This window comes from Anser brachyrhynchus, assembly GCF_964034855.1.
Source record: "Anser brachyrhynchus genome assembly, chromosome: 1".
Lineage (NCBI taxonomy): Eukaryota > Metazoa > Chordata > Aves > Anseriformes > Anatidae > Anser > Anser brachyrhynchus.
In genome coordinates, this window is record NC_137694.1 from 90,052,707 (window position 1) to 90,078,512 (window position 25,806).

The window sequence follows — 25,806 nt, forward strand, 5'->3', positions numbered from 1 at the left end:
TACATTGGTGTGGGGGTTATTTGGCTCATTGAAGATGAGGTATTCAAACCATGTAATAGTACAATTCAGGTCTTTCTGTCCTTAATGCAATTTTAGGTCTATCAGTATTGATATCTAACAGCAGAGATTGATAGCTTTTAATCTTTCCTAAGCTTTTGCCTGTTGAAGACCAACACAATTTAACTTGTCAGTCTTATATCCTTCTAGTTAAATGGTTTATAAACCCATTTATTCTCCCTCTATCTTTTTTTTTTTTTTTAATTTTAAGTTTTGTAATTAACCTAACTGTTGGGGGGAGGAGGGAATGAATGGAAAAACCTGGAAGAAGATTGTATCAAGCACATTTTTGCTCAATGTCAACCAGCAGATAATGCCATCTCCACTAATCCTTCTCCTTTATGGTGCTTTAACTTGTCTTCGCCTTTGATTTATAAGGCAGCTGCCCCTGGCCTAACCCTGCCAGCTGCAGTTCAGAGGGACTCTCACAAAAGACAGGCCTCTACTCTGACAAATTGATTTGCCACAAGGAATAGTTCCAGTGGAAAAGGGATCTGCCCAACAAGTGCTCAAGTCCTTTCCTGGGGAGCTTACTGTGGCAGCCACATGGGGAGAATTAATCAAATGCCCCTTGAAGAGGGAAATGCTGTGCATGGGTAGAGGGAAACAGCGAGAGAATTGCCTGCTTGCCTAATAATCCTGACAACCGAAACAACTATATTAAATCTAAACGCTCTTAAGTGGAGGTCAATTGCCAATAATTGTCCTAATTAAATGCAAATATTAAAGTGATATTACAGGTTCCAACCAGACACTATTAAAGTAAGGTAATTAGAAAATAGGACCATCAATTAAAATCTGGAGGAAATATTAGTGTGGTTAAGACTAAACTAAAATCAAAAAATCAACTAAAACTGTGAATGGTAAGTAACTTGCATAACTCCTAATTTAGCAAGAAGTGTCAAAAGCAGATGCTGTCACTTACCATCAGCTGGGATGTGATTTTAATTCTGAAGCCATAAAGTAAGTAGGAAGCTAATTTGGAAATATGTATATTAATATACACTGAAGTTTACTTAATCAGAGCAGCTAGAACAACCCAGGTTGGCACAGTGTTTGCTATGACAGACACAGACAGTCCTCCATCTGAAAATAATTAAGATAGTATGGTGTAAGCACCTGTATCCTTGTAGGAACTTTAGGTCTCAAGTAATTAACCTTTTGGACTATACCCCAAAGTTAGTGCCTTTACTGCATGGGATCTGGCCCTCTGGGAACAGAGGCTTCAGTAAAATGGGTAAAACATTGCTGTGCAAAGTGAAGGTTTAGAATCTTAATTATTAGAGCAATGACTAACTAAGCTATTTAGGTCATATAGGCAATTTACTGCTAGGAGGTTTTAGTCACTGCCAACATTCATAGGATAGTGTGAGTTTCTTTGCTAGAAGGTAGAAGATTTAAGAGAATTTTTTGTATTTCTAATCAAAATACCAGAAAAGTCAACTACTCTAGTGAAAAAAGTATGTGTAACAGACAGTAATGTTTCTGCTATTGTCTTTAATGATTGAACTCTCACTTAATATGAAAAAATACAGAGTTTGGGTCTGTTTCTGTTCTATGGCTTTGTTAGAAAAACTAACAACAACAACAAAACTTTCTCAGCCTTCTCTATAGAGAATATTAAAAATCTGGAACTCATCTGTTGTTCTTAGTAAAACCATCAAAACTACACCCTGAATCACTTGTCTTATGATGAAATATCTGACGAATCTTATGGCATCTAATTTTTAATAAGCATCTTCCAGGCTAGCAGTTGCAGTTGCTTAGAAAGGAACATGTCAGTCTCAGAGGACAAGTATTTAATATTCTTAAAATTCTTGCTGGCAATACTATTAGTATCTATATTGATATATATAGATCGGAAGTAATAAATGAGTTACTTTTGCAGATATTGGAGTAAGGGAAATCATACTGTTTCCTGGTTCATGGTTGGTAGACTCTGGTGTTTCAGTGCTGCCTAAGGAATTTCTGCAGCTGAAACTTTCTTCCAGGTGCATTTTTTAACAGTACTAGAAATGTCTACCAAATAACTACCTTGGAAAATAAGAGGAAAAAAAAATGTATGGGAAATGTCTATTTGTTATGTTTAAACTAACATTAATGTAGCGATAAATTGTGCAGCAGGAGGAGAAAAAAAACACAGACCTCCTAAGTGCTCTCTTTTCTATAATTCTGATATTGGATAATTTGAAAAAAATCATGCTACTCTGCCAGTCATGTTATTTTTCCATATCTTAAACTGTATCCTTTTCCAATTGTCATGTCAACTGAAGAACTAAGTTCCGAAATTCAAAACTCCTTGAAAATTGATCAGTTGATGCCTTGTGTTTTATCCTGTTCAAAATGAATAGCTTCTGATGGTTTTCTGCTCATCTAAAATTAAAACTGGTAATTAAACCAAAGTATCTTGCCAACTGTTCAGACATGGATTCTTTCAAAGGTACTCTTCAAATAAATGTGTCAATGACCCTCTACCTTATTCTTTTCTTCTAATTTCTAATGGCCTTATTGTGTTGAATTCTTTTGTTCATGCTGGCTTAGATAAGTGTCTTTTTCAAATCAACTTTTTCTTTTTTTTTTTTTTCCTAACAATCTGAAACCAAGTATTTTCTGTATTAATTCCATCCCTTTTTGGAATATGTATTACCAATGTGTTTGGGAAATCGTTACACTGCATTATAGCAGAAATCTGCAGTGAGGTAAACCATGCATAGACAAAGAGCAGCTTGTTCTACCATTGTAACTGTCACTGCATACTTAAACTGAAATATTCAGACACTGAAAAAAATTTATTGAATGTAATCTGAATTTGCCAGGGCAATTTGAAATGACAGCTGTATTTAGGGTTTTAAATAAAGTTTTATTGTAACTGATAGCACACAGGATAAAATTTGAAGTGTAATTTTTTAGGTACTTTTTTTGATTTTCCTTTATATCTCTGTGCATCTCCCTTTGTAAATATATTAACTTTTATACCCATGTTAACTTTTATGTCTTAAAAGTTGTTTTTGTTTACTTTACAGTAGTTACAGTGTCTCTTTAGCCACAGGCAAGATTTAAGCTTTGTGATAACTCTGTCTGGAGTTGTGATTTTTAGCAACTGTTTTCTTCCTGACAGTACCAAGCTTTCACTCTGGAATACAGTGGTGCCTGGAAGATTGCAGTTCCTTTCCCAAGTAAATGATTAAGCAAGACTTTCATCAAAGTTGGCAGAATGTGATTAATGTCTCAAGGCTTTTTAACATAACAAAGGTTCTGTCTTGAATGGGGTCTTGCTAAAAAACATGCTTGTTTCCTTGTTTCCTCTTACTGTGGCATTTGTTTTATTTCCTGTATTTAATGGATAAAAACTGTTTTAAAAATCCCTTAATAGAGAAGGTCTGCAGCTTTGGGATCTCTCTTTACCATAATAAAATGCCACTAAAGGTAGTAAAACAATTGTATTGGTTTCCACTTTGATATTCTTCAGATCTGTGTTTTTGCGTCTAACACTGAGTTTCATAGTGACTTCTTCATGATCACTATTGTCACCAATTATTTTTGCAGAACTTTATATTCTCTCATTTGGAAGTTAAAATTATGCTTAGGTATTCATGTTCCCATAGTAATGTAGCGTATGCTTAGAGCAATGCTGTGATCATCATTTTTGGTGTGTACTGATTGGGAGGAGGGTGCAGCAGGTTTGGGAACAGTTCTCAGCCTTGCAGAAAAAAGGCACTCTGTCCACATTGGAGGCAGAGGAGACTTAGAAAAGAGGAAAAAAAGTATTTTTTTTCTGAATGTCTTTAACTCTGCACCACTCAAAACACTGTAGGTTGTTATTAACATTTCTATTTTATAAATAGAAAGATCCCACAATGTCTTGGGACATGCAGATGTACTAAAATGTGCTCCTTAGGTGTGACACCTGCTGAGGAAGGAAAGTTTTTCATCTTAGGCTATGTTCCCGAACTGTTAGACTTTAGTTGGTATCCTCCCTAAATTATACAAAGCTATTCTGGCTTTAAATTCCTCACTTTCTTGCTGTGTGGGCCTGTGGACATTATACCGTGGAGATCATTATATTCATCCCTGCTTGCGGCATCGGGCAAACTTCTAGAGATGTAGCTTCATGATGTAGCTGACTAGTGATATATGTTGTTTCATCTTAGTTCATCTTTATCATTATTTATCACCTTAGTTCCCAAGGGGAGAGCTGTGCATGTGCTTCTTTCCAGAGAGCTGCAGTTAGATGTGGTGAGCCTTTGGCAGAGTCCAGTGTTGAAGAAGTGCTGTGCACAAAGCCTTCGATCAGACACGGGTAATGACCACTTATCTAACAACATCCTGAGATGAAGCTCTATGCATCCTTGGCTATTTGACAGGGCACTGATCACACCTTTATTTTGCATTCCTAATTCAAGTGAATGGACGTGGTATTGTTGTCTGAAGAGAAATACATATCTTTTTTATGTCTTTGCGTGACAAGTCTTCCCCTGGGCAAGGAAATGCTCTGCTGAGTGCTCAAGATGGGAAACTGTTGCTGGAATGAGAAGGAACAGCAAAAAATGCAGCTAAAAGCAGAATTTTGTAAACTTCAATGCCTTTGATTGTCTCAAAGGCAAAAATACGATATTTTGCCAGAAGCAGTTACAAGTGTTAGCATTTATTGCTACTTTAAAGCTGTACTACCTTTCTGGTATAAAAACAAACAAACAAAACCCACAGACAGTAAGATAATTTTCACAGGCTCTGTATTTTTTTAAATATTTAACACAGGAGAAGGAGCAATAATTAAAAATGAATGTGTCAGGTAGAAGGTTTGACCTTATTCGGAAAGCTCTACCATTGCAGTAGCATTTTATTGTGGTTGCATATTATGTTCTCCTGAACAGAGAATATTGTGCGGTATCCATGAAAGTTAATGCTGCAGTAATTGCACCACATTTCCAGTCGCTGAGTTCTACTTATGTATAATCCCCAGCTGGTAATAACGTTAAATCATTAATTTATATCCTTGTGTGTCCCCCCACCATAACTAATGTTTTCCAAACTACCAATAGCTTCTGGCTCTGAAGTCACAGTGTCTACATCAGGAGTGGTGACCCCAGAGCTAAATGATCCTTGGGCAGCACTGATATCAGTAGGAGTAATCACCATTTCTGTCATAATCTTTCTGCAAGGCTCTGCATAAATCTCTTCCTTGCTTCTTCCCATTGTGGTCATTAGGGAGCGGTTAGCAGCTGAATTGCCACTCGGGAGGGAGGGGAGAGAAAGGAGGGGACACTGGTAAGGAAAGAGGGTGCTGTGCTTTTGCTAAATACAATTTTGTACTTTTATTTTTAACTAACTGATGGTGTGCTATGCTCTCTGTCACACTATAGCTTCCACACTGGATGTAAAGCTTCTGGACTCTAGAAATTTCACTCAGAAACAGTGGAAAAGAAAGAACAATGAAAAATCAGTCCATATATTTCTAAAGGCAGCATAATGTAAATGCTTTTGAGTAACAAAAGTCTCAAGATTTTTACATGTCTGTGTAAAGCAATAGTGCAGTGATACTCTTAAGCACACAAATGCTTGCACTTTCAAGTACACAATATAATGTTGAATACATACCTGCTGGGGTGGGGAGTACAGCTACTGCAGAACAGTATTAGAATATGAAATTAGGAAGACCATTTTTGTCTCGCAAAGTGAAGCAAAAGAATGGTGCTACAGACTGACTGCAAATTTTCTGCTGGCTTAAAATAGAAAACACGTGATTAGATTTTCATCCAAAGAATAATCACAGGGATCTGGTGTAATTTTATATATCTATATGTATATAAGTATATATTTCCTGCAGTGGGTGCTAGAGTCTCCACGGCTTTGTATAATTCTTCTAATAAAATCCCAGGAGTTGCTCCCTTTCATGCTATGTGTAACATTACTCTGTCCACTGCTGGCATGATCCTCTGCAGACAGAGGTGTCATGGAGTTGCTCATGTTGTGTGTTGTCACCACAGCTGGCAGCTGTTTGTCCTTCCAGCTGTGTAGGGTCATTTCGTCCTAAATCTGTGCAGCCGGCTGAGCTTACTCGGATCTGCCAGTGGGGGATACACAGGGCTGAACGCTTACACAGATACGGCTGCTCATATGCTGGGAGTAAGTGAACATGCAGCCTGAATGGGTAAGAAGTCGAGCAGTTTCTGCTTGTTCTCTGCACTGTGCCTGAGGGATGATGGAAGTTGCCAAGTGGATGGTGTGCTGTCAGTCACGGTGTACAGCTCTAGATCACCTGTTGTACGAATGAGAAACAAGTGTAGGCTGAGACTGCTTTGCATTTGGTAATGTTCCTAAATCTTTTAATGACTAATCAACTACAACACTTCTTAATATGGAACCAAAATAACTATCAAATTTAAACCTTTAAAAAGTTTAATATGCTTTAAAAATAATAGTGCTGGTACCCAACAGGACAATGATGCTTTCCGACAGACCGTAGCTGAAAACTATAAGTTGTATTTATTATTATAGTTCAGAAAAATGTAAATTATTACTGACGTTTTAACTCAAGCGACCTGATTGCCATCAGTGTCTTAACTCCACTGATTTCATTCATAACAACCCAGGGCAAAAATAATCTTTTAATAGTTCTCTGCTGATCTCTTCTTTACAGTCCTGTAATGAATGGGACAAAATCGCTTTCCTTATAGTCAAGGAGTATCTTTCAGGGGAAAGCTGTTAGTTATAAAAACCTGAAAATGAACCATGAATCAACTTCTACAGTAAGCACAGCTGTCATCTGGTCTTCATCATGTGTTACACCTGCAGCTGCTAACAAACCCTGGAATTAAACTAATATATCCTGACCCATTAAAATCCCGTTACAATGAAACTTCTCTGTGTTGTGTGCAGCATATTGTAACAATATTTTTTTCTGGTCATTGGTGTCATCAAAATAGGTGGTAGGTGATGCCCACCACTACAAAGCAGTCAGGCAGTGGTAGAAATGCAGCCTATGTATATCTATTCAGTGTTTTCCTTTTTCAGTTAACTAAATGGGAACAGCCACCATTAGGTCAAAGCTATTTTCTCGAGGATGGATTTGTGATAAACTAAATGTGCTCACTTCTCTTTTATGCCTAGTAAGAGTATTAATATCAGATATAATGAGACTATAAATTGCCTTTTCTGTTCTTAAGAATGATGTTCAAACTCAAAACAATGTTAGTTACTAATTTTGTGAGAGTGAATGAATATCCTAAGCAGATATTCAGGACAAAACAAATAAAACAACAAAAAGCCTGCAGAAATGGGATATAAAGCTGTCTCATCCAGGTGCTTTCCTAGGAGAAAACAATTTTGATAACATCATGAATTACAGAAATAGTAAGAGGTGAATCTAACACCCTGTGCTTATCTAGTAATAGCTTGGCAAGATTAAGAGAAGACACGAAATTCTTCTTAGCTGATATACAGGGGTCCAACTGTTTGTTTGATACAACTGTTCATCGTGTGCCCTGAAAGCTTTATTTATGTTCAAGGATTAATGGGTCTGATACCCTGTGGAGACATTTTTTCCTGAGGATGTTGCTTTGCTGCTCAGATATTTTAGCCAAACAGATAGATAAAAGTTTTGATTGTGATTTAAAATATATATATATTTAAATAAATGCATTTAAATTAACATGGAAGATGCCAATTGTCATTACAATATAACGATTAGATATAGTAGTGCATGCTTCTTAGTTAAGGCTAACTCTACAGTATTTGTGCAGTTGTGGGTACTTCTGGCTTAAGTGACTGCTGCTGGGACAGGTTTGAAATGTGATGTTTATGATTCTCTCTTATATCTTTCAAATATTTCTCCAAGTGCTTTTTTAAGCCCTGTTTGGTAACATACAGAAGAGCTGGGCTTGATCCTATAATGATTTTGGTATGTGATACACCCTGATTTGGAAACATTATTCAGTGAGTTACTGTTTTAGTACTGGAAGTCATATATTGCTGTTCAAGACCATACTTGAATAGTATTAGGTAATATCTGCCTATTTATTGTTATTAAGAAATATATAAAAAAAAAAAGTTTTAAATGTTTTAAATAGCTTTCCACTGACATGCATACCTGCTTTAAGCAAAGAAAAAAGGTATGTCCTGCACCCAAAAGGTCATGAACATCAATAAATGAAGTGACTTTTTTGACAATAGTTAGAGGCACGTTTACAGAAATGTCAGTCACTGAGTTGTGAAAAGTTATGCTCAGTAGAACTTTCTTTGTCATAAAGATCAGGATCCACAGAACTTGTACAATTTTCAGGAAGGCAAACTATTTCAGTTTTAGTCACTGTCATGTAAGGTGTTATATTTGAGTATGCTGGAAATAAATAATGCTATTTTTACTATGATGCTGATAAGAGAAACAATAATAGTTAGCATTCACATACTTATAATATTTGGGACTCAGTTCTCGTTAGTAATAAGTGTTCAGTCCTGGGAGTTGGATAAGCGGTGATTTCATGTGGGTAAGAGATTATAATCAGGTCCTAATAAGTGGCACTAATATGACCACTCACGTAGTCTGTGATAATTCACTGACTACACATGGCTCAGATGTTGGTGAGATTTATCTAAAGCTGGTTCCACAACTCATTTAAAGTCACTGTGAATTATAATGTTAAAGAGGTGAATAGTCAATGTGACCTTTTGAATGATGATGAGAAGAAAAGAAGCCTGGTTTAATCTTATTAGAGGTCGTCAAGTGATTTGAAAAGTGACTGAAAGCTAATCAGCCCTAGGGATTACTGTAATGCTTTGGTGATTAACATGGTGAGTTTTTCCTCTTTATGGTTTGCTCAGCCCATTCCATCGTTATGGCAGAAATAGAAAATAAACTGTACTGTTTGACCTAGTCAGTCACTTCAACCTAATATTATTAGGTTGAAGGTTATTAGGTTATCACATTATCATATTAGAATACCTCAGCAATGCCTAAAAGATGTTCCTTTTCAATTTACTTTCCTGCTACGTATGTTCTTATGCCACAAAATTCAGACTGTAGTACAAAGTAAAAGGATGAACCACTTGTTTGTGGACTGAAATGGAAGGTAGTAAAAAATTATATATATATTACTTGTCAGGGGAACAAATTACAAAAGGTTTCACTTTGTATGTGACTTCAGTTCCTTAGTCACTGGAAAATAGTTTTAGGACAAACCTTCTGTTACAGGAAATAAGAGGTTGAAACGGAAAAATACACAATTTTCACTCAAATTCCACCCAGAAGACAAGCTCTATGAACTCAAGTCCTAAAAGGACTAGGAGGAAAATCAACTCTATCCGAACTGAAACCAGGACAAAGGAGAAACTACTTACTGAATGCTTTCAGAGATCTATTGTACTACCATACAAGCTTATCCCAGTTCTTGAGTCTTAGCTTTGAGGCAGTTGGATTCAGATGAACTCCTAGGGTTAAATTAAAATGGAGGCTCAGTATACATGCATTTAGGGCCATAGACCTGAGATATACAAGTGCATCAATTTTTTTTTCCCTAGTCTCGAAAATAAAAATCACAATTTTCTTCGTTAGAAATAAAACTTGAAGTTGCAATCTGTCACCACTCACCTTAGTGCTATTTGTCTAAGCCACAAAAAAAAAAAAAAGCCTCATGGCCTCACTGCTGCAACGAACTTGGGTCTTGGAGGGGGAGGTCAAGACTGTCTGTGATTCAAACCTCAATGCACTGATATTACGTATTGTCAACCTAGATCATGTTGTAGGGGTAACTATAATCAGAAGGTAGAAAAGCAGTAGTTTTTCCCCAAATAGCAGACATGAATGGCATACTGCATTCTTGGGAGGATGAGTAAGCTCATTATCTTCCCTTGACTTGGAGTGACACATCACATTGTCATCTTTGAGCATGCTGGAAAATGGGTAGTTCACCGTGTAGCACACTCACAGGGCAATTTGGGGGGAAATAGAGAGCAAGTTTCTTTAACTAAAAAGAAGAAAAGACTGTGTTAAAATGACAGGGTTCTGTGCGTTTGGTGTGGTCTGTGATATACAACAAACAAGAAATGGTTTGAAATAAAATAGGTTTAATTTGGCTTTCTTAAACTGGCTGCAGAGGTTGACTGCAGCCCCATGTTGTGGTTGCTTATATAATTTCACATGGTTTGGTTGTAATTTTTCCACAGCTCTAATAACTTTTTTAATTTAATAGCATAGGCTGAAATTTGGAACCATAAGATGTTATCATCAAAGATGAATAAAATGTGATTGATTTCACATAGCTCATTTTAGACCAGGAACTTTTCTTCTAAAATGCATATTTATTCTGCATATTTCAATTTTTGGATCAGTAATTTAAGACAGCTGCTGGCCAGCTTTTGAACACTCCAAACACTGTTTATTATTTTCAGAGATGTGAACATGCTCAGCATCTTTGGACTTCAAGTCCCAAGTTACTATCTGCTTTTAGTGCTTCCTATAGCTGTCTTTACCATAACATTTGATACCTTAAATTGTTAATGACTATATCTTGACAACACCCTTGCAAAGAGCATGAAAATGCATATGATGTAATAAACGGTTGAGCCTGGATTTAGAATGCTCTTACAGGAATGCCTGTACAATCCAACTTCTCCATAAACTGAGCTATCCAGTATCTGTTTCTCTTACATGGATATCCATGATGTATATTAGCATAATATTTGTGTTGTCTTTTAAAAATATGAAATGGACAAAATCAGGGAGTCTCTGGCAATATGTTAATTAAAAAAAATATATAGGACTCTGGGAGACCAATAATTCTTCATATTGTTTGATTTCCAAAAAAAAGGAGGACTTCACTATCACCATCTTGTTCGCTGTGGGTTGCATACCACTGAGACCTTTAGACAAGCATAAGTATTCATTGTGCAAGCTAAAAGGTCTTCTACCATCGAATATTTCAGTTATCCCCTCAGAGCCAAGACTGTTTTGACAATCTCCATTTCATGACTCTTCACCATTTACCTTCACCTCTCTGTTTCTCTTCAACTGTTTTTTATCCCCATTATATATTTACTTCTAGTTTTATTCTGAAGCCCATTCTTGATCTGTAGAAATATATACACTGGGCACTGCATGCCCATTTGAATAAATCGGCTAATGATTATATTGATTGGTCTTGAGTTTGGTCCAAATCTGTAAAAGTTTTATTCCAGTTAAATGTTCAAATCTGTTTTGAATTTTTTTTCCCAATTTTAGATAAATGCATACAGAATTTCTAGTGAAACTCTTGTCTATTAGAGTATTATGGACAAATGATACCTTGTTACCAAATTGTGCAGAACTGTGGCTCCTATATTCATGTCTGACTGTCTGTAATGACTATGACTGTAATGACTATGTCTGTAATGTTCCTAAGGCTTGCAACTACTGTCACTATAGCAAACTAACACAACTGTGGAAGCGAGTCAGATTTGTTTTAATGGCCGCACAACACCACAAATATTAATCAGCTTCCAGTTGCTTTTACAAACTGATGTGTATAATACCTGAAGATATCAGCACCTATTGCCGAACTCCTTCTGCAGTTTTGTACAGATGAATGCAGAAAATCACAAACCTAGTGTTGGAGAATACATTGCATGTATTCATCAGAGTTGTCCACCAATGCAGTTTGTAGAGGGGTCAAGCCCTTATTTTGTTGTTTTTTTTTTTTCCTTTGCTTACCCCCCCCCCCCCCCCCCCCCACACACACACACACTTTTTGGTCAATATGAGGAAAGAAAAAGCACAGCTGAGTACAGGGAGCCTGAATTAGAACTCACAGTCACAACGAAAATTAAAGAATGCTGGAGTAATATCCCAAATACAGCAGCGGAGCATTATGAGGTTGAACTGAGATACCATCTGGATTCCAGCTCCCCAGCATTTGTTTTCTTGATCTCATTAGCAAGCATCACCAATCACCATGGAAGACATGGAGTTAAGGCAAGGCTGCATGCAGACAGAAAAATGAATCTGTTGAAAATAAAAGTCAAAATGCAAGTCTGTGACAGGACTAAGGTTCAATTTAACGTGTTTTGTGTTTGTTTTTACAAAAAACAAAGTTACTGACTAAATTAAAACTGAACTTTCACTAAGCTGGAATTGGCATTCTTAATGTGTCTTGAACTCATTAACAAATAAATGAAATTCCAATGTTTTAAATCAATTCCAATGAAATCTGTATATTGAGAGAAACCCTAAGGTCTTGATATCAGAGTGAGATGAGACTGAGATCAGCTTGGGATTCAGATTGAGATCAGCTGGAGTTCATGCACTCTATCCATGAAAATCTCTTAGGACCTTGTCTTCAAAACATCACAAATACAGATCACAGTTCTATCACTTATAACTGCTGAAAGAAGGGTTGAGTACAAAGCGTGGTGCTGTATGCTCATCTCTGCGGCTTTAGTCACCAGAAAGGATTGCTGTGGGGCTGTGTTCATTCTTTGCCATGTAAGACTTAGGAAATATAGCTGACAACAGTAATTTTTTATATTTAACACTTTAGAATTTATCTGACTATGCCACGTTTTCCTTATAGGCTTGGTAAATGCAGTGATAAGAGAGGAGAACACGAGCAGGCAACAAAGGAATTTTAGCATTAAAATACACAGCTAGTGCACTGGATTATTTTCTCAATGCGTTTGATGACTAAACATTCTTTTTATATCTTTTGAATGTTAATTGGGTTTTCTACATGTTGTATGACATGAATTTATCCAGGAAACATCAATTACAACACAGAAAGCAATAGCGAATAGTACAGTATAATTATGCCTCTATGAATTTCTTTACAAGCTAGATCTAAATTGAATTGCAAGTTGTATAGCACTCAAAGAAATTCTGTAATTCTTTGATAGAAAAATTGAAAGCATTGAGTATCTTATGTAAACAAAAATACTTTAAACGTGCAATAGAAATGTTCTGTTGATTAGGATAATTAATCCAACATATCTTTCTTTGACCTGTGCTTTTAGGTATTAACGTGACAAAAAATTTTTCATTGGTATTATAGCATTCTTTGATTTTTTTTCATTTATTTTTCATTGTCTTTGAAAAATTTGACAGTTTTTTGGGGAATATCTGAGTCTCTTAGTTCATTGAAAAAAAATGCAAGCACTTTCATAGTTTTTTTTTTAAGGACTTTCTTGTTAAAGATCTCAAAATTACTGTTTTCCGTAAATTCATTCTGGTTCTCTCCCTGTTTCTAACGCACATCTACAGAAATTGCACATTTTAAGCTTCACAAAGGCATTCACCTGAAGATGGAATAATTTTTAAATAAATTATTCAAAAGTTAAAGAGGTGTTTGCCTTTCCCATGCACTTTTATTATTTGCCTCAGAGGCCAATAGAATTATTGATTTTTGTAGAGAAAGAAACCTCATTGAAGATTTGGTCTGACCTTCTGCATAATGTAAGTCGTATAACTTCACCATGTGAAATGAGCAATCATCCTTTCTACTGGACTGAGCTACCTGTAGTAAAACTTCAGTTTATCCTTTAAAAATGCATTCATTTATTGTTTTGAAAAAAAAAATCAAAACATAAAAGTAGCAAGGTGCTAATTAAGGTACTACTTCCTTTGATAAGCTCATCTGATGACAATGCTTACTATTTAGGAATTTGGATCAAGCCCTGATTTGAATGAAGCATTGTGCCTTCAGCTGTGCATTTTTAGGGCCCTACCTTAGGAGTTCTCTTCTGGATCTAAAGCGCAAGTGCTCTCTTAAGTACTTGTTAGGAAAAGCATGAAGAGATGGTTGTTTAACCTGGATGTCATTCTCAGAAAGCTTTTGGTTCATCACAACCTGGACAGCATACAGATAGATCTGAAGGAAGCATACCAGGAGCGTGAGCTCCTGTCATAAACTTGACTGATGTCCCTCTGGTCCTCTTTGCAACTCCTCAGCCATACAAGGCAGATGTCTCAATGAACAACCCCAGCACTGCAGAATCTGTAGCTGTGGAAGAGCTTGCTGTGTGGGCCACCTGAAACTGAAAAGCAGGACACCAACTCAATGAGCAGGAGTGAGCTGCCCTTTCTGATATGGATGGTGGATATGCTATCTCCAAACTATGCAACAGCTGAAGGCTGGGAGGGAGCAATTAATTTAGGAGAGAACTGAAGAAATGGACTTGTTGCTGTAACTCACTGTAGGGGTACTTGTTTTTTTTTGTTTGCTTGTTTTTACTGGTAAATTGATCAACAAATAGTCTCAGCTGAAGGATTTTGAGTAACACCAGGGATCAAGAAGCAGCCCAAATCCTTTATTGGGTGGCTTCAATTTCTTGCAGTATGTACTCTAGCAGAGTTAGGATTTTCTGAATGGAGGTTTTTAATATTTATAACCTTTGGCCATTTCTTGAGCTGTATATTTCAATGCTGCCTACTCTGAACAAGGAGGCTGGGTGGGAGAAGCTTGGGCCCAACTTCCTGAATTAAAACCACAAAGTCATAGAATGGTTTGGGTTGGAAGGGACCTTGAAGGCCATCTAATTCCAGCCTCCTGCCATGGTCAGGGACACCTCCTACTAGACCAGGTTGCCCAAAGCCCCATCCGACCTGGCCTTGAACACCTCCAGGGATGGGGCATCCACAGCTTCTCTGGGCAGCCTGTTGCAGTGCCTCACCACCCTCAGAGTAAAAAATTTCTTTCTAATATCTAATCTAAACCTATCCTCATCAAACAACAACAAACTGCTATCTCCGCACAACCCTAGTTCATGCTTTCTGAATACTAAGGTTTCTCTAAGCCAGTTAAGATAATTGCATTCAAAGATTCATGATCTGACACAGTAGAGGTCGGGCCTTTGAATTTGAGTAATTGCTTATACGCAGTATGGGCTGGTTTACGTTGGGATTAAGAATGACTTTGCTGTAGAATGGTGGAGACTGAGAGCTTGTCAATGGCATGTTAGGCTGTGCATGAAATGCATCATTGGATATGGCTTTAGGTGTGGATACCAACGTGTTCATCTCCTTGGTTGTCTTCATTTAACTTTTGGGGGTTGCATTAATAGTAAATAGGCTTGTTTGCCAAAGTTTAGATTAGAATTAGCTTTACGTGGAAGTATCCACATGTGGAAAGAGGCAGAGATTTTTCATTCTGGGTGAAATTACTTTGTAGCAATGTGCCTAAACTAAGGGCAGACTGTAAAGCAAAGACAGATTTAAGGTTTGTATTGTAAAGCCCTTGATTTTATTTTATTTTACATTTTTGTTATAAATACATCTGTCTGGTCTCTGTTAAAGTTAACTTCAAAATTCCCAGTGATCTGTTTATGGTGTAAATCAAGATTGACTGATACTCAAAACTCCTGATTTAAAAGTATATATTAGTTATAAAGTTATACATATATATATATATATATTTATATATATATATAACCAGGGCAACAAGACCTAGTTTTTCATAGGCATTAGCCAGCCACTGCTGTCATTTTCATGCTGCTTGTGATGGGAAATTTCTACAGCTTTGCTAGGGATTTGATTCTGAAATGTGCTTTAATTCTCTGCTGGTTAATAGTTAAATTTTGCATAGCCGCTTGTGAGCCTTTTTGTCTCAAAGGAAGTTTTTCAATGTTAATGGTATCTATTTATCTGTAAATTCATCCTCCCAGTGCTTACGTGTTGCAACAACTTTATATAAAAGAGGCTACATCCTAATGGTAGCTCTGTAGGGGATCAATAACTGCAGCAATCCACATCATTTTTTTAAATGATGGCAAAAATAGCTGGCACTAAAATTACTTATGAAGGACAGCTGTTGTTAAAACACAGTCATTTTAAATAAAGACCAAGTGGAGATAGAACATGTACTTCATCTTTCTCTCTTTTTTTAACGAGTGTAAGCACTTCATCCTCATCATTTAAAATTGCTTATTTTCGTGAACCTAACTAAGATCCAAAGTCTTCCTGAATACTTAAGTTGTTAACTTCTCATCGGAAAATATGTTAATTCTTTGTGTTAACAAGCAGAGTTCATGCTGCCTCCACTCAGACAGAGTTTCTCGGTGAAGCCACCCATGACCTCAGTGGGATTACTTCAGTTAAATAGCAAATGATGTTAAAGTATGGGAACCTTAAGCATTTTCATAACATGGTTGGTTAGTTCAGAGAAATCCTATACAGTAAGTAGCTAAAGGAGATGTCATCCTCAAGGACCCCACATTTTTTGGAAAAGTCTTTTTAACATGACAAATGCCTACTGTTACCCATGATGGCCATGATGCTGACAGCTGAAACTGTAGCAGTTGGAACCAGGCAAGTCATGTGCACAGAAAATCATATGATGGAGATGAAAATCAAAAATTTCTCAGGGAAAAGTGTCATACCACTCATGCCCTGCAGTGCAAAGTGTAAACTGATGGTAGAGGCAGGCATAAGCAGATCTGTTCATGTCAATCCAAGTAAAGGGCTGGTGGGAAAGAAATGGCATAATGAAGTCTAACAAGAGAAGATTGCAGAGATCTTTGCAGTCTTAAAAGGGCACATACCATGTGCTGTGATCCACATATTGAGCAGTTGCAGAAATGCATTTTAGCTTTTAGAAATAAATCATGGATAGTAGTTCAGCAAATGGTATTTGGTTCAGTTTTAGGTTGGTTTTTGTTGTTTTTTGAGTTTTCTGTAAGCACTAGTGCTGCAACAGTTTTAATTTAATAGCATTTCAATTGTGTAGTAGTGGTGTGTTTGATCCAGTGTAAGTGGGGAATGCTGAGCAATGAGCATCTTGTGCTTTGCCATAAGTCAAACTAGTTTTAAAATTAACATAATAAACTGGGGGGTTGGGGGTGGCAGGGAGATATTATTTTTGGAACACTTATTTCTCTCACTTCTCCATTTCATATTTGTAAGATAGAATCAGTGGGAGATCTATCCTTCCTCTGTGCAAAAAGCTGTGTACAAAATGCTGTTCCTGCAAGTTTTTGAGCTCACCTACACAGATCAGACAAGGTCATACTTTTTAGTACTTTTTATCTGAATGGAAAATCTAGACGATATCAAGCTTGCTCATTACTAGTTAAAAGAAGTTTTTAGTGAAGAAGTGGAACTCCACACCAGCAGAGATAGGCAGTGGCCTGACGGTTAAACTGTAGGGAAACTTTCTGCTGAGTTTCTTTCTGAAAAAACAAACAAAAAAACCTGAAAAGGACAGTTGGGGCACAAAGCGAGATGGGCCTTTCTGCATTTTCATGCTGAACCGTAGTATTGAATAAAAGCAGCTGAAAGTCTAATGACTGTCCTGTTTGTAACAGGGCTTCTCTCCTAGAGGAGCACAAGTGTTTAAGCCCTGGAGCGGATGCCCAGGGATATGGATTTCTCCCTACGTGGAGAAACTCAGAAGTAACAGTGCAAGATGCTGAGCAACGTGACCTGTCTTTGAAGGTAGCCCTGCTTTGAGCAGGTTATCAGACTAGAGACCTTCAGGCATTCCACCCAGCCAAAAGTTCTCTGGATTTCTGTGTGAAGGAGAGGGAGCAAAGAAATGTTCTTTGTTCAAAGAACAATATTCAGAGAAAGCAATGTCAGTTATTAGGTGAGTGTGTGTCCCATGCTTAGTTGCGGCAGTGGGCTCGCAAGGTGCGAGGTTAACTTCTCTGTAATATATGCCATGATTTCAGCAATGTTTGCTTCTTTCTTTGTCACTAGTGCAAGGTGAGGAAGCACAAGGGAAAGCAGGTAAGTAGGCAAGACCACAGTCTATGTACCAGCAATAATCAGAAGTCCGTGACTCAGTCTGTAGAAAAAAATCCATATTGACTAGGTAAGGAAAGAAACTTCACTGGAATTCTATGTATGAGAGTTGCCCCACTGAAGTCAAAAGGACTACATGAAGGACTGGATGTTTGTACTGGGTCTCTCTGATGAAGCAAGCCTTAATGTGTAGATTACTAGGGTTGCTCAAACGTGGTTAAGAAAAATGTTTTTGAAGGAATCTGCAGAGGAACATGGTGCCTAAATGTCACTTTGTGCTGGGAAGAAAAAAAAAAAAAAGCAGGTTATTTCCTTCTAATATATTATCACACCAAACAAATTGTTTTTGCAATTAGTTTTGTTTTCATTCAGGCAAAATTATAGTGGAAATCCCCATGATAATGAATATGGCATGTACATTAATATAAAATGAATTCATTATGATCAGTATTACTCCAGCAGATTCCAAATGAATTAATAATGACAGGATAGTCAAAACAAAGTGGAACCACGCTCAGTTAAAGGCATAACATGCTGTTAATGACAACATTAAAAAGGGGCTAGAGAGCATTAGAAATTTGTAGTGGAAGAAAATTGGAGTCTTGGGTGCTTAGTGCTTGCTTCTGTGTTTGGTTGTCAGCTGGAACAGTTGGTAAAAATTATTTATTAGCCAAGTTAATGTTTTCCCTTTTACGCTAAATAAAACAATTCTGTTGGTTTTGACCATTTCAGAATAATCTTTAATGAACTTGGTAAATTGTTCATATTGAAAAAATGAGTCATTTCACTTAGTCAATTTTAAGTAAGTTTAGTTTTTCTATTAATGAAAAGAAAGATGTTTTTTCTTGTAAATCTGCATTCTTCACAGAGGATTCTCAAGAAGTAAAAAAAAAAAAAAAGCTATAGCTCATTTTGCATTTTCTCTCTTGAAGGTTACTTTCTCATTTTTATAGTTAACCTACTTTCACATACTTACATCAAGTTAGTGACTGAGGTTGAATTTTAACAACCCTTAGATATCTTACCTTTCTTCTCACTAGCTAATACACTGTGCTCTGTCCTGTGTCCTTTTTCTTACTACAAAACAAATTCTAATTCTCTGGAAAACAAATAACAATAGCACAACATTCAGATGTGTATAAGTTAAAATAAGAACTACCACTATTAGTTACATATTCTAATTAATCTGATTACTAGACAAAGCTAAGTAAGATTAAAGAAGGCTCGTTTTTTTCTTACCTAAAGCCGCTGGTTTTAGTACTAACCACAAAAATATCTAATTCTTATTTATGTTTCTCATTTTGATCACAGTAATGCATAGTGGAAACAGTTTTTTTCTTCTTGTTAGAAGAAAAAAATGTTGACAGAACTAGTTTTTAACTATTACTTAGTTCCATCAGATTTCATATGTTTTATGATGTAACAGTTTAAGTTAAATTTTGTCTAGGAGATAAATCTGAGCAAACATTTTTTTTTCATGGAAAAATTTAAATTCCTTCTCGGTGAAATGTTTAATTTTTTATTCAGAAATGAGTTCAGTTAATCTGCTTTTTGCTAAATGAAAATGGAAGCCAAATTTTCAAATCATTTGAAGAATAATTTTTTCAGTTATTGTTTCAGAAGGTTCATCTTTTTCATTTTCAACTTTAAATCTTATATTTAAAACTCCTTAATGAAATTATATGTATTTTTAATCCTTAGTCTGCTATGTTGTACAAGGTGGGGGAAAAGTTACCCTTCATCTGTTCAATTTGTTGCATTTGGTGCCTTTGAGCACCATTCTTCCTCTATTATGAAATGTGACAGATATGAGCATCTCCACTCCATTTGTCTTTTTTTATAACATTTGTTACTCTGTAAAGTTCTATTGTGTCTTCTCTTATTTGTCTCATCTATAAACATCTCAATCTTAACATGCTAATTTTGTATGAGGGAAGTTTTCTCATGCCTCTAATCGTTTTTGTCATCCATCAGTGAACCCTTTTTATCTTAGAAGAAATGTAATAGAGAAGGTGACCAAAACTTAACAATATGATTCCAAGGAAGCATTGTACAACATGACATCTAATACAGCATAATTAAAAGCATCTTTGTCTTCCAATTTACACTAACCTCAAAGAGGATATGTCTGGATAATTAATTTATTTATAATAAAACTTTCAAAAGAATATACACATTCATTAGACATCTTGCTGATTAATGATCACATTTTCTACATTTCCCAAATACCATAATTTTAGGAAAATGTTTTTCTCACAGTTTTTATTGAGTCCTCTCCTTTTGGATACCTTTATCAGTATAAAAACATAGTATGGCAGCCATTCTGCAACACTCTGAAACTGGTACAGTTAGATCTACTGCAGGATCTAGAAATCAGAAAGATTGCTGTAGTGGTAGAAAATAACACTCAGAATTACCCATGTTTTCTGCTATAGTTGAGGTTAATTATTTTTCATCTTTTTTTTTTTTTTCTTCCCTTCTTGGGTTTCTCTAAAAATCCATCAAACTAACAAGATGAAGTTTATCAAGCAGATTGGAAAAGTCAATGGATATAATCTGACACAACATAATAGTATGTAATCTGCATATGTGTAAATGTTAAAACTAAGGCCTCCACCTCCTACATATTCCACAGAATCACAGAATGGTTGAGGTTGGAAGGGAACTCTGGAGGTCATCTTGTCCAACTCCAGCAGGCTCACATACAGCAGGTGTCCTAAGACCATGTCCAGAGAGCTTCTGAGCATCTCAAAGCACAGAGATTCCGCAACCCCTCTGGGCAACCTGTTCCAAGCAGGTTTATTCTTCTTAGACCCTGATCGCTGACTGTTGGAAGTATCATAGGGCAGGGTTCTCCTCACACTGTGCTTCTGCGTGATTGGACTGCGGACAATGTATATTATTGCTATTCTTATTCTGAAACCTCTGCTGGTTTTGCTGCAATTCTCTGCGACTCACATTCCCGTTTAGACCTTAATGATGATGTAGCATGATTCTTTGGAGTTTCTACCAAATTACGGATATTTTAAAAATACATTTTTAGGTTTTCAGAGTTGAGATATAGACTTTTATAGCTGTAGTATTTTTTTGGTTTAATGTTGTCTTCTCTAAATAAATGATTCATTCTTGTGTAGATATATTGCCAATCATGAGTATATTTAAGGCAATTTGTAAAATAGTTCACACAAAAAAAAATCAAGTAATCTAATCAAGTAATTTTAATGTGTTACAAAAGAGCCTTTTCTACTCATGCCTTGTAAGATTCAGATCCTCCAACTCCACCTTTCAAACTTCTTTAGTGTAGCAGTTGCTCTTGAGCAGAGATACCCATCCTAGGCGATATGTGGCAGGACAGTTTTTCTGGTTTGCAACCTTTTTCATTGACCCTTATGGTAGAGAGCAGGTTGAGGGCTTGATGACACATTTTGGTAGCAGCATCAGTTAAATCTTGGAAGCTATCAGCAAGAGGGAAATGATCACAGGTAAAGACATTGACGGGGAATCTGCTCATGTTACAAGAAAAATTAATCATACAGTAAGCTTTCTGACTTCTTCCACTGAAACATAAGCAAGGTGGCCTGTGTTACTATTGGAGACCATGATATTCAGGGTAAAAAATGAAGAAAACGTCAAAGCCATACTTAGGATTGTCATCTTACTGCTTGTTCTGCATGGGAATATTTCCAGGATGGCAGGTGATGCTCTAGCCAGAGGGATGCTGTCTAGTAGTGTGACTCAGCTGCAGAATTACAGCCTGGATACATATGATTTCTTTTAGAAACCATCTTAATAGTGAATCATTCAGGTAATAGGATCTAGCTTTGTATTCTGCAAAACCATGGCTTTATACAGGTAGGATTTTGGATGTGAATCCTGAAAGGGGCAGTTTTGTTTGTGTTTAACATACAAAAATGCTGCTGAAGGCAACATTTTGCTTTTAGGAAGAGTTTTTTATAAAACTTTCTTAGGAAGAGGAGGAGTCGGAAAGGAGAATAAGGAATAAATGAGCACTGCCTTCTTCTACCTTGTTATTAGAGATGGGAAGCAGGTTCATATGGAAGAGGCTGTTGCCATCACCATTAGAGTTGGTAAAGTGTTCTCTGGTTTGCACAGGAGGCATGGCTGGAGCTAAGAGGTACCTGCAAAATGTGCCTGCAACGGCACATTTAAAACGCTAGCCTAAGAAGTACTCATTTGTTAATTTAGACAGTCTAAGGCTTCCTTGAGATAGCTGGAGTATGTTTGCTAGATGACAGAAATTTGCTTATTTATGCAGCGCTAGCTGGACATGAAGTCAGACAGCAGGGCAGTGGCATAAATGCTGTTGCTGCATTACCCTTCAGGGGCAGTATAGCAGCCATAAGGACATGCATGTAGGCCAGGGCTTTCACAAATGTTGGCCTGCAGAATTGAACTTCCTCTTCCATCGTTCCCATCCTTCAGCGTGTTACATTGTCTCCTTTACTTCTACCTGCCTCTCAAAATGGTAAACCAAAAATAAATAAAATTTAACCAAAAAAAAGGCTCTGAGCGAGATATGCAAAATATCTCTTCAGTTCTGTTTTCACAATTGCACTTCAAAAAAAGTGCAAATGTTCAGCTTTGTTGTTGCAAAGTATCCATTTGCAGTAAAGCTGCAGTGTAATCACTTCTGAAATGGTAGCCAGTGGGATCCAAATTGGTTGGTCTTACTGTAGAAGTGCTTCTATGAGAATTTTTCATTCTCTAGTGACTTTGTATAGTGAAGCTAATTAACATTTTTAAAAGTAGTTAAAAAAAAAAAGTAAGCTTTATAAATGCTAGCTATAGTAAGATCAAGTCATTTAATTTATATAAGAAATCCTTCTTAAAAAAGAATCTTGTGACCTCCCTGATGCTTATAGGGAAGGGATAAGGATTGCTTTTGTGAATAAAGGTTTTGTAATGGGGCCCTGAACATGCATTAACAAAACCTTGTCTACACGTATACCTTAATGTTTCAGGGCAGGAAAACCAAATGGTACTTTTACTTTTTCTGTATAGTATAAGTTGTATCTCCGTAGCTCTGCTGAGATTATGCATAGAAAGTAATTGTTATGATTCCTTTGAAAGACTTCTGATAGCAATTCAATGCTGTATGTCTGTGTCCATGTTAACAATTAATTAAATGCAGTAGATGAAGGTCAGCAGATTGGAGTGGTTTGTGCTCAGTCTTGTGCAATTCAGGGAATTCACATTAGAGTAAGTTTTGTTTGTTTCTCTGGAATCAGAGTGCACCCAGTGTTTACCAGTTTACACTCCAAAACCACCTGATAAACTGAAGCAACATGTGGTTAGCAAGGACAATGAAGGAATTGACTTCAAAACCACACAGCTGCTCCAAGCCACATTACAAATGTAAATACAGCCAGCAGAGCAGGGTTTGCGTGGGCAGAGAAGAAAAACGGTGTTGGGAGTAGGGAAGCAATGTCCTGGTGGATTAACTCTGAAAGAAATATTGTCTGCCTGCCACACAATAGAAATAAAACTATTAAGCATCTTGTTTTGACTGCAATAGTGAAAGCCCCATTCCCTATATGGCATTAATAAATGGACAGGTTGGGGAGTGAGGGAGCACTGATGTGGGTGTCTGTCAATTCAGCTGAGATCAAGTTAGAGAAAATCTTTGTCTTTTGTTGCATCTCAGATTGACAGCTTGCTCCAGATCTGCTTGCTGGGAGGTAAGTAGTTTATGTTGGGGGCAGAGTGACTTTAAATTACTTTGGTTTGTAAATACTGAATCTTTCCATGTTTTGGTTTTCTAGTGGTAAATACCTCTTGCTGTCTTCACTGTAGTATATGTACCTACTATGTCAACAGCTGAAACAAATGAGAAGATAATGGAACTCCATTAAACTCCATTAGGGTGGCTACCAATACTACATTAATTATAAATAATTTCTCTGTGTCTGAATACTTAATAACAAGTTATTAAAAAAAGCCTTGTTATCCTGTGGATGCTTTGCTGATGCAAGGCAGACTTGAAAGAATCAAGTTTAATTTCTTTTTGCTTTCCCTAGTATTAATAGTATTAGATATTTTTTTTTTTTCTATTGATGTATTGTAGATGTTGCTAAGCCAGTCAATTTCCCTCTCACTAAGGTAGTTCAGTTTGGATCCCCTCTAATGTGAGTCCTCATTAAGGCAGATAAATATTAGGAAAAATATATTGATTTAAATACAAAGACACATGTTTGAAGCCAGTTTAAGGCAACCTCGTTAAAAAAAAAAAATCTTTTATTCTCAACAACAAACAAATTCATGCCTTTAGAAACAAATCCTAAGTAGTAAGGAGCAGAAAGGCTTTTTCAAAAATCTTTCTCCAGGAACAGTCACAGGCATCCAGGTTCCCATTTATTCATACAGCAAATAAAAACCTTAGTGATGCTGGAGCAAGTTGTCCCATTTTAGGATGGCCTGCATTCTTTCCTTCTTTTAAAAAAGTTTTCTCTTTACTTTTTCTCTTTAAATGTGCGTATTTGAAAAGGAAAATTAAGAGATCCTCTAATACATAGTGGCATTTCTAAATCAAAAGTTAAGTATCACAGAATCACAGAATCATTTAGGTTGAAAAAGACCTCTAAGATCATTAGGTGAAGACCTGAAAAGGACCTCCAAGATCACCAAGAAGGTGAACAGTGATTGAGATCTTAAATATCACTCAGTTTTCTTTTGATATTTTATAAACATTCAAATTTCTTGTTTGTAGCCAACATGAATATTTAAAAGAAACCTATCTATGAAGTTGTAGCATAAGCTTAGTAATGACAAGGTATTCAAACTTGGGCTAAACTTATTTATTCATTGGTGCTTTTGTTGGTTATGTTATATAGTTGTATGTATACAGTACGTGCATGAAAGCTTTTATTTTCTTAAAACATTTTTCAGTCAAGTGTTCCAAAAGAATTTCTGTGAACAGCTTTTCATACCATTCCACTATTTTTTAATCATCTAGTGATATCAAACCACTAATGCTCAAGAAAATGATCATTACAGTGGCTTCTAACTGAATGTCCTGGCATATCAGAAAAGGTAGCAATTTTAAAAGCCAGCAAACTCAAAGACAGATCTGGTCCTGACACTCACAACCTTAAGACAAGCTTGTCAGACCAAACTACCATATGGGAGAAAAGAAGAAATGGGAATGTAAAAGCACTGCCAAAACCATTAATTTACTTAGTTTTCAAAGTAGCTTCAAGATAAATTACAGAAACCAGGAGGTTGTGAATTAAATTCATTTTGAAACAAACAAAGAAAACCTAGAAGAGCTTGGGATATTTTATATTTCACATCCACCCTTCAGTCTTTCTGGAATCAGGCTTAGTTTTTCTCTTGAATGTTTATATTCTGACCAGATCATAAATCATTCTCTGTGTATAACCCTGTGTTTTAGAATCTCATTATCTCAGAATGGAAAATCTGAATTATTTTCTTGTGCTGTTTATGGCTGGAATTTGCATTCATTGAGGAAAATGGACTCCTATTTAACAAAGTATTCAAGGATTTTCTTATCTTCAGATATGCTGCTTATGTCAACGTCTTTTCAGTGAGAATAAAACATGTTCCTTGTTGAGCACGTGCTCTTTGCTATTTTGTTGAGCCTGCCTACATGAATTTCATGGGATTAAACTTCTATTTCAAATGACTTCACTGGAAAATACAGAGGGCCTGCATCTATAACCTTCAATTCTGACACTCAGAGGGAAACAAAATCCAGGTTAAAGAGGGAATGTCTCGTACATTTTTAAGGACCATTAGTTATTGCTAACTGAAAATACCTGTTGATAGAGACACTGTCTTTATACAAGCCACAGAGGACTTGACCCACAAATGCACTATGTGGAAATATCAATCATGAACAGAGCATAATCTGCCATTTGCATTGCTGCAACTTTATTTTCTTTTAGAATTGGTTTTTGGTAGTGTTTTAGAGCTGGAGCACCTCCCCTATGAAGGCAGTCTGAGAGAGTTGGACCTTATAGTGCCCTTCCTGTGCCTAAGGGGGGCCTACAGGAAAGCTGGAGAGGGAC

The 25,806-nt window shown here is 36.5% G+C and overlaps 2 long non-coding RNA genes across 5 annotated transcripts in view; both read left to right on the forward strand.

Moving 5' to 3' along the window:
• LOC308197334 overlaps positions 1-25,806 on the forward strand; it is a 246,952-nt gene that overhangs the window by 51,905 nt on the left and 169,241 nt on the right. The gene's annotated exons all lie outside the window — the stretch shown is intronic.
• The window catches only part of LOC308197360, a 30,746-nt gene continuing 28,029 nt past the window's right edge, over positions 23,090-25,806 (forward strand). Inside the window, exon 1 of the long non-coding RNA XR_013952874.1 lies at positions 23,090-23,457. This is a non-coding gene — a long non-coding RNA (uncharacterized lncRNA). The remainder of the gene's footprint in view (positions 23,458-25,806) is intronic.